Source organism: Cygnus atratus, chromosome 3 (genome assembly GCF_013377495.2).
Source record: "Cygnus atratus isolate AKBS03 ecotype Queensland, Australia chromosome 3, CAtr_DNAZoo_HiC_assembly, whole genome shotgun sequence".
Taxonomy (NCBI): domain Eukaryota; kingdom Metazoa; phylum Chordata; class Aves; order Anseriformes; family Anatidae; genus Cygnus; species Cygnus atratus.
Genome location: NC_066364.1, coordinates 114,038,728 through 114,046,859, shown reverse-complemented (window position 1 = coordinate 114,046,859; position 8,132 = coordinate 114,038,728).

Sequence of the window (8,132 nt, the reverse complement as noted above, 5' to 3'; positions counted from 1 at the left end):
GGAGACTAGAGGAGCCCTCTGTTTCTCCTCAGAGTTTTTTATACACAGTATTTTCTTAAATTACTTTTTGCTTCTCTATATTAACCACTGTCAAAAATCGTTCCTTGCAGTTTGAGATATAGTTCTGGGAAGACTGACTGCAAGAGGGACAATGCCATCCACTTGGGTAATCCTGTATCTAGGAGTTAAGCATCCCTTTTGCAAGGAGAAAGCCATATCTCTAGAGTTAATCACGGATGAGTGAGCTTTTAGATAAGACCTTTCCTATAATACACCCATAACACTTTATTTTCCTCTTGCTGTACGAGAACTGACCTCCTCACTTGGGCGAGTGTTGCAGAGGCAGAGATAGGGGCTGTGCTCTGCTGCTTGGCTGACACACATTTCAGAGCAACACATTCCACCAGATGAACCCATTTGCACAGTTGAGTGATCTAAACTTAGAAAGCTAATTTCTCTAATTACAAAGTGAGACTGAACTCCTGTAAAGGTTTTCATCACCTGAGTGGAATGGGAATTGCACTTCCATAATCATTTAATATTTAGAAACTAATTAGAAAGCATTTAGTGGGGAGGCCACACCCCGTGTTAAGACTATTTCACAAATGGATTGGGAGAGAAAACTACCTGTGTTGGGAAAGTTGAGCAAGTGGCAGAGGTTGGGAGAACGGCTACAGTTTGCCAACACTGAGCAGCGCATGCCTACTGCCGCAAAAGCTTCACATCTTCAGAGTCAGGCAAATTCTTGAAGCTGCATCTCTAGGCAAGCTTTTCAAATGAGACCAAAGATCTTGGAGAAGAAGATGCTCTAGTGACCAGAGACCTAAATCCAGCTTGCTGCTGCAGGCACTTACTTCTTGCTTCCCTCGGGTATGTTGCTTAAGAGAATTGCATTTTCAAAGCCCCGTTTTGTACACTGTGCATGAGTCTTTTGGGACTTCGAAATTTCCACCTTAGTTCTTCAGTACCTTAGCTCCCTGAAATTAAAATGAGGCTCTGAATCCAATTTGGAGGACACTCAGAGAATAAGAAAAAACAAAGACTGCGAGGAGCTCAGAAATGACTGTAGTGAGAACCAGTAAAGTCCTTAAAAGAGTTAAAAGTTGCAGAGCCAAAAATACGTCTCTTGTAGAGCTTTAAAGTTTTATCCAGCTGTCATTAAGTGAATCCATAACATTATTGCTTTCTGTCACAGCTTAAAATTGAGATCTTACTCCGTTCCAGAGAATAGTACCATTCCTCCTTCAGTTTCCTTTATTTATACGCATATAAAACCTGCTTTCTCGTTGTTTTCCTGTTAACCCTTTAGGATCAGATGCCTCCACGTTAGCCTGTGATCCCAATTTCTTTGTCATTCTGTTATCCTCCCCAGCAGTGGGATTCCTCCACACCAGTCATTTGATCTCGAAGCCCCACTTTCTAAAAACAGGGGAGAGCTGCAACTACAGTTTTAGGTCTGGGTAGGGGTACAGCTTATCAACCTAGAGTAGCTTCCAGTAGGTGCAAAGACTGTGACACTGAGCAGTGCTGGCATGTCTGTCACAGACAAGATGACACTTCCATTTGATAAGCTGTAACCTCAGCTATTCCTGTCAGTCGTAGAAATGACTGTGCTGAAACTGAGGCCGAGCCCCGTCTCCAAGAAACAGCCAATGCTTTGAAGAGAGCTCCAAGTTTCTGGTAGGGTTTTCCTCACAGCTTTCTGCGAGGGTGCTCTTTTAGCCAATTGCATTGCGTAAGCACTCAGATCGAGTTTCATTTTCTTGTTATGAAAGCATCAAGATGTTGGAAGTTTCCTTTTCATATACATTGTTTTCTATGTTAAATGCATAGTATGTCTTCAGTATGTTCTCAATCACAAATGATCCTAAAGGGTGCGAGACTGAAGAAGGCAGGGGTGTCATTTCAGCTCAGGAAACAACTGAGAAGAAGGGGCAAATTTAAATCGGGTGAACAGTATAGGATTTCTTGCCCTAGCCCTCCATTATTCCATGGCTGATCTGATATTCTGGGCCTCGGGTTCACTTAGTCCCGCATGGGGTACGTAAGTGGAGTTGCTTCATTTGGCATGAGGAAGCATTTAAGGGAGTCAGGATTACTAAAATCTGGATTCAGCCCAAATTATAAACATGCCTCAGTCAAGAAACAGAAAACCTTAAGTTATGGGTGTGCTGGAATGGTCAGTGAGTTAAATCTCAAAGTCGGGTGGGCGGGAGTGACCCTGCTAATCTATAGGGGAAACATCCCTCCAGGGAGTTAGGGGTATACATATCTATGGTGGCACTGCGGCATGCATTTATCTAGTCCCTTGGCTCTGCCTGCCACCTGGCAGAAGGAACCTTTTTCTATCAGCTAAATATTTTTACACAAAGCACGGGCCCCGGAGAGTGGATAGCATGCTTGGTGGTAGAAAGACGAGGCCCTAAGCAAAGAGGCTACAAATGGCAAGCTTTCCTTGTCTCCATCCTTTACACAGGAGTTGTGTAACACACACCACATGTGGGAGATGATTTCCCTTCACCTTCATCTTGTCCCCAAGTCAGGGACCACTCCAAGCAGGATGAAGGACATCGCTAATTTGCAGCACTGTGACGGGAAGATGGGCTTGGCGAAGGCCTGAAAGGAAAAGAGCCTGGCTGTTGAATCGGACCCTTAAAACCAATTAATTTCTTTGAAGGTAATGGTATAACACGGTGTGCATCCACTTCATGTCTCAAAAGGGCTTTGGACTCTTGCAGATCCACAACCTGTGTGTTGGCCTGATTATTTTTTTTTTTTTAATATATATAATGATGATTTTTATTTACTGTGGCAGAGGGGAACGAATGGGGCTCTGCCACAATTTGTATAGAAGCAACTCCCCACCTGTCCCTTTAAGTGCACGGTTGTGGTTGGCTGCCTTTTATTGTCCCCCCTCCCGGGGGCTGCAGGGAGGGTGCGAGTGTGCCCGTGTGTGCATGTAGAAGGATTTCCCAGCCTGGCGGGTGACCCCTCTCCTTGCTGCTCGAAGCAGTGGCTTCCCTCACCTCCTTTCTTTCCGATATTTATTGGAAGCACGTGCTAAGGAATCTGTGAGCCTGCAATGCTAATGAGAGCAGAGCAGGGCACCAGATGCAAAGGGACGGGCGCGATTCCTAATGAGGGTGTCCCGAGACCCATCTGTTGAGTCTCGTGGGCCCTCAATGAAGTTAGCTGTGCAAGGTAGCCAAAGGAGGGTTTTTTTCTCTAATGCTTTTAGTTCTCAACAAGTGCAATCCTGTATAGAGCAGCATGTCATGGGGTTAGGCTTTGTTGTTACTAGCAGATAATGTGACTTTGAAAAGAATGCCCCCACCCTAGCTGAAAGGAGGATAACCCTGCTCTGCCCCCTCCCTTCCCATCCTCCTTGCTCAGATCAATAACAGGTCCCTAGGCACAAAGCCTGCATTCTTTTATTCTCAAATTAGAGCAGCTGCAGCAGCAGCACCACAGCTCATTGGAAACCTATTAGCTTTTGAAAGACTTAATCCAGTTTGAAAATAACTAGTGTTCCTCAATCCTTCATGCACTCACTCCTGGAAGGGGCAATATTCTCAGGCCGCATTGAGAGTGAGGGGACTGGGCTTATTATTATAATAACCTGCATCTCTCTCCATGTCCCAAAGGGGCAACAAAGAAGGCAGAATGTCAGTTTCCCAGCTTCACACTGCCTAAGAACATCGGATTTGCACTGCCATATCACACCCCACCACTGAGCTCTGCCGCCTCTCTCCTGCCTTCAATAGTGACTGATATCTTGCGATTCACTCCAATTTCATAGCTTTTAAGGCCAGAAGGACTATTATGATAATCTATTTGACCTCCTGCGCAACACAAACATTACAATTTCATCCTAGGTGGGATAAAAGCTGGGGGCTGCTGGCTCCTTTGATGCTGCTCTGCTGGGCAACAGTGGAAATGTGTGGGTTTTATTTGGAGGGATACCTTTTTCTCTAAGGAGAATTTGTACATTTTAAGAACATAAAATGTAGAGTTTTGTGAATGGCAGCCTTATGTGTGCTCAGCAAGTGTCTTGCCCTTGAGTTAGAGGAGCTGATTTTAGCTAAAAACTGTTTGTTTGCCCATCTTGGTTTCTTGGTTAGCTCTTGTGTCTGATCACCCTTTTTGTGTGGATGTCGTGCTGCAACCCAGTGAGCTAGTTATTCCCATTTAAAAGATTGGATCTGAAATTCAGCAGTTGTAATGCCCTTCAGAGATATTTAGGCCACAAATGCCTTGTGAAAAGCATAGCAGCAAGGAAACAAACTTTTCTTGAACAAGATCCTTAATTTTGTGCCCCAAGTCAAACCTTGAGGCTGTGGATGATCAGGGAGCTGGTTTTCTCAGTTTTCCCAAATCCAGCAAGTGTGTTTGCTGGGACATCTTTCTCTGCTCACTCTTTTCCTGTATTGTGGCAGTCCTAAACCTTTCCTGTAAGTGCTGCCAACTGTCATCTGTAATGACAGCAGATATTTTGCCAGTCGTAGCTGGGGTAGGACCACCAACTGACTTCCTGAAGGCCACCGAACAGTAACAGCTTTTGATTTCTACTGACCTGGACCAGATTCAGTGTGGTGACCTAGAGCTAAGGGGCTCAGTATCTCATTACTAATCCCTTGAGCTAGCCAATTCCTTCCACCAAGTCAACGTTTTCTAAAGTGTTAAAAGACTTTTCCTGCCCGCCTGCCCATTAAATCCCTGCTCTTCTGTCCGTGTCCTTGGATCAGCCTAATCGCTGAAGTGGATCAGTTTCAGGTCTTAATGATGCAAGCTTTGGGACTGACAATGCAGAAGATGGCAGACGCAGCAGCTGAGGCTCTGTGCACAGGCAGCGGGGCAGATACTGCTCTTGGGGGTCTGCTTTGGGGTGGCCATCGTGCTGCTTTTGTAATGCATTGCCAGCTGGGATGTGTGGTACTTCCTCCTTTTAGCTTACTTATCAGAGATTTACAATTTATGTATGGTTCTAGAAAAGTTAAATCTAGCAAAAAGAAACCAGGTGTTTCCTTTGATCATCCACTGGCATCATTATTTGGGAGCCTCACATACCAATCCTCCTCTGTGATATTTTAAGATTTAAGATTCTTACTTTGTGAGACGATGAACATGGCTTCACAGGATGATAGACTGCCATCACTATGTTCTAATGTGTCCTTATTATTAAAGTCTTATGTTTTAAGATACAGAGAAATGTGCTTCAAAAGAATGAGCACAGAAAAGCAGTTTTACATTAAAATCTGCAGTAGCCTTGTCCACATACCCTTAGCAAGAAGCATTGTTGTAATTTTAGATATCGAGTACCGAGCAGCTTTGAAATTCATGTCTTCTATATATTTGTCTGCTTTTCCAGCAAAGCTTTTTCATAATTTATATAATCTTACCAGAATGGGCTTATATGATGCTCCATGAATTTCCTTTTTTTCCCCCCCTTAGATATATCTATATGAAAAAAGGGAGCTATTCTTAGACATTCAAATTGCTTCTCCTTGATAATTCTTCTCTTTGTATTTACTCTTGTGAAGTGGATGTAGCTGTGTTTTTATGAGGAAAGAGTTTCTTGCAAAGTGGGAACCCTGTTTCTGCCACTACTTAGGCAGCAATACATGTGACAGTACCTGTGTGCTTACATGCCCTTGAATACAAATTTCCTTTATCGTCTTTTTTTCTTAAAACAGAAATTATTTGTGGAATGCATTTCTGCCTCTGCCTGCATATGATACCCTGGGCTGCAGGTGACAAAAACATAGATCTGCCAGCTTCTGCACTTGGTCTGCTAGGAGGAGTCGTGTGCTTGCCAAGGGACCCTACCACATTTGTGATTATTGACACCTAACAGATCAGGACACTCCAATTCCAGGACACTTCATTAAGAATACTCTCACAATAGTTAATTAGTCTCCAGAATCACAGGGGTTGTTCCTACTCTCCAATACTGGTGATGCCACTTAATGCTCTGTTACAATTTGAAACATAGCCTTAATGTGGAGCTCAACATGAAGGCCTAAGTACAGAAGCAAAATCTACCAGTGTCCTTCCTCTTGCTAGCACTTTGTTTATCTGAATCGTTTCCCAAGTTGACTCCTGTGGCCTAACCCCATAGAAGAGAAGATCTAATCTCTGATTGTCCTCTGGGACTGTATTCCTGCAAGGTCCTTGAAGAATATATCCTGTTTCCCAGTCAACGAGTTATTCCAAGGCTGTGTCCTGTCTTCTCTTCTCATTTGAAGATTGTTTACCTGTTATTTATGAACTGTGTTTTGTCTATGGACTACTCCTAGTGTGTAGGCATTGTGATGCTTATTAGGGAAGGAGGAAGGATTAAAATGGCTCAGGCTTTACATTCAACATCACATATTACGTGCAGGAGGATTCAGTCACCCTAGAAATGCACCAAAGCCCAGCCAACCCGTAGAGGCAGCAGGAGTTGTGCCACCAGTAAAAAACAGATTAGTTCTGCAATAGAGAAATACTGAGAGAATTCATAGTGACCTGTTCTGATGCTGTTTTGGAGCAGTATGGTGTATGCTGTTGGGCGTCAGGTGTGGAACAAAATAGTGACTGTTTTCAGGATAGTGCTAAAATAAAAGCAAATCATGGATCAAGTTATGCATGAGTGTAAACACTCAAACTTAGCTGTAGCAAAACAGCATGCTCGCATTTATGCCAGCTGGGGTTACAGTTTGGCACTTTTATTAGCGTATGAAGAGGTCACTTATTGTTTCAAAGAGGTTTTTCCTGAAAGGAAGGCAACCAGTGCTGAAGAGCCGAAAGCACTGAGCTGTGCTCGTTTGGATTAAAAATAGGTATTTTGGGCCAGCAGAGCTTCAAAATAAGCAAATTCTCAAACCAAACAGTTTTCCTTTCGGTAGCCGAAAAGGAAACCGCACATCCAGGAGGAATGTAGATCAAAGCAAACCCTGCAAATGATGCAGAAACACATAAAATAACAAACAAGGCTGGTGGGAAGAGGGGAGCTTTTGTAAGTAGATAGGTCTATTCATATTACACTGAAACCAAATCCAAGATCGCTAAAGAAGATACTTGAGAGGAGCATATAAGGCTATAGGTTTTTTCCTCAGAGGATTTTTTTCAGCCTGTTTTTGCATGCCCATTGTATTTGCAAAGTGATATATAAGGGGCATTCTCAGCGCTAGGAGATCTCACTGATATCAACGTTTGCCTTTCGCCACTCTATCTTATCTCTTACTTTCTTTCTTCTGCTACCTTCCCTGAGCTCGCACCTCCATAAGTCTGTGGCAAAACATCCGTTTGTGTTACTGCTTGTCCTCGATGCTGTTAAAACACATCATCAAGTCATCTTCATAACTAAACTTTCAATATTTATGTAGTTTAACTTTCATTTTTAAAAAATGATGCTTAATTTATATAGGTGTTAGCTGGTTAAATTGGAATGTATTTGTTTAATGTGTTATATATGGGAGTAAAAATCTACCACAGAACATTTTTTAATAGAAAACATAAAGTCATTGCTAAATACTTTTAAACTGGTTTCACTTATGTTTAAATAAACATGTTGCTGCAATAATCTATGCTTGTAAAAACAGAACTGATAGAGACTTGGTAATTGTTGCAGTCAAGTTGCTCTTTAGCTTAATGACTTGTTCTTTTCATGGATGCAGCTTCATGAAGTGATGAACATATAAATCCTGAACTTCTCAGGGTTTTGTTTCACAGAATTCTTGATACAAAAGGAAGTACCTTGCAGAAGGGGAAGGGTCATTTGTCCAACAGCCATGACAAAGTTGGGATTCCTGGGACAGCCATGTTCTCTTCTGTGGGTCTTGCAGACCTCTCCCCATCTCTTTTGTCCTGCCAGCTCCTTGCACATGCCTCTTCAGCTGAAGAAGCTGCATGTGTGCCACCCACCTCACATTTGGTAAGAAACTACTCTTGTGCAGAAGGTGATTTATTTCATCTAGGCCAAAAAGTGAGAAGGCAACCCTTCTTTATGAGCTACGTTTCTTTACAGAAAATTGAACGTCTCTTACCTCTCACCCTTTTCTCTCACTTCTGCAGCCATGCACCTTTTGAAAACACTCAGGTTCACATTGCTTAATGCTGGGGCAGAGCAGCAGGTTCCCTGAGGCACTGTG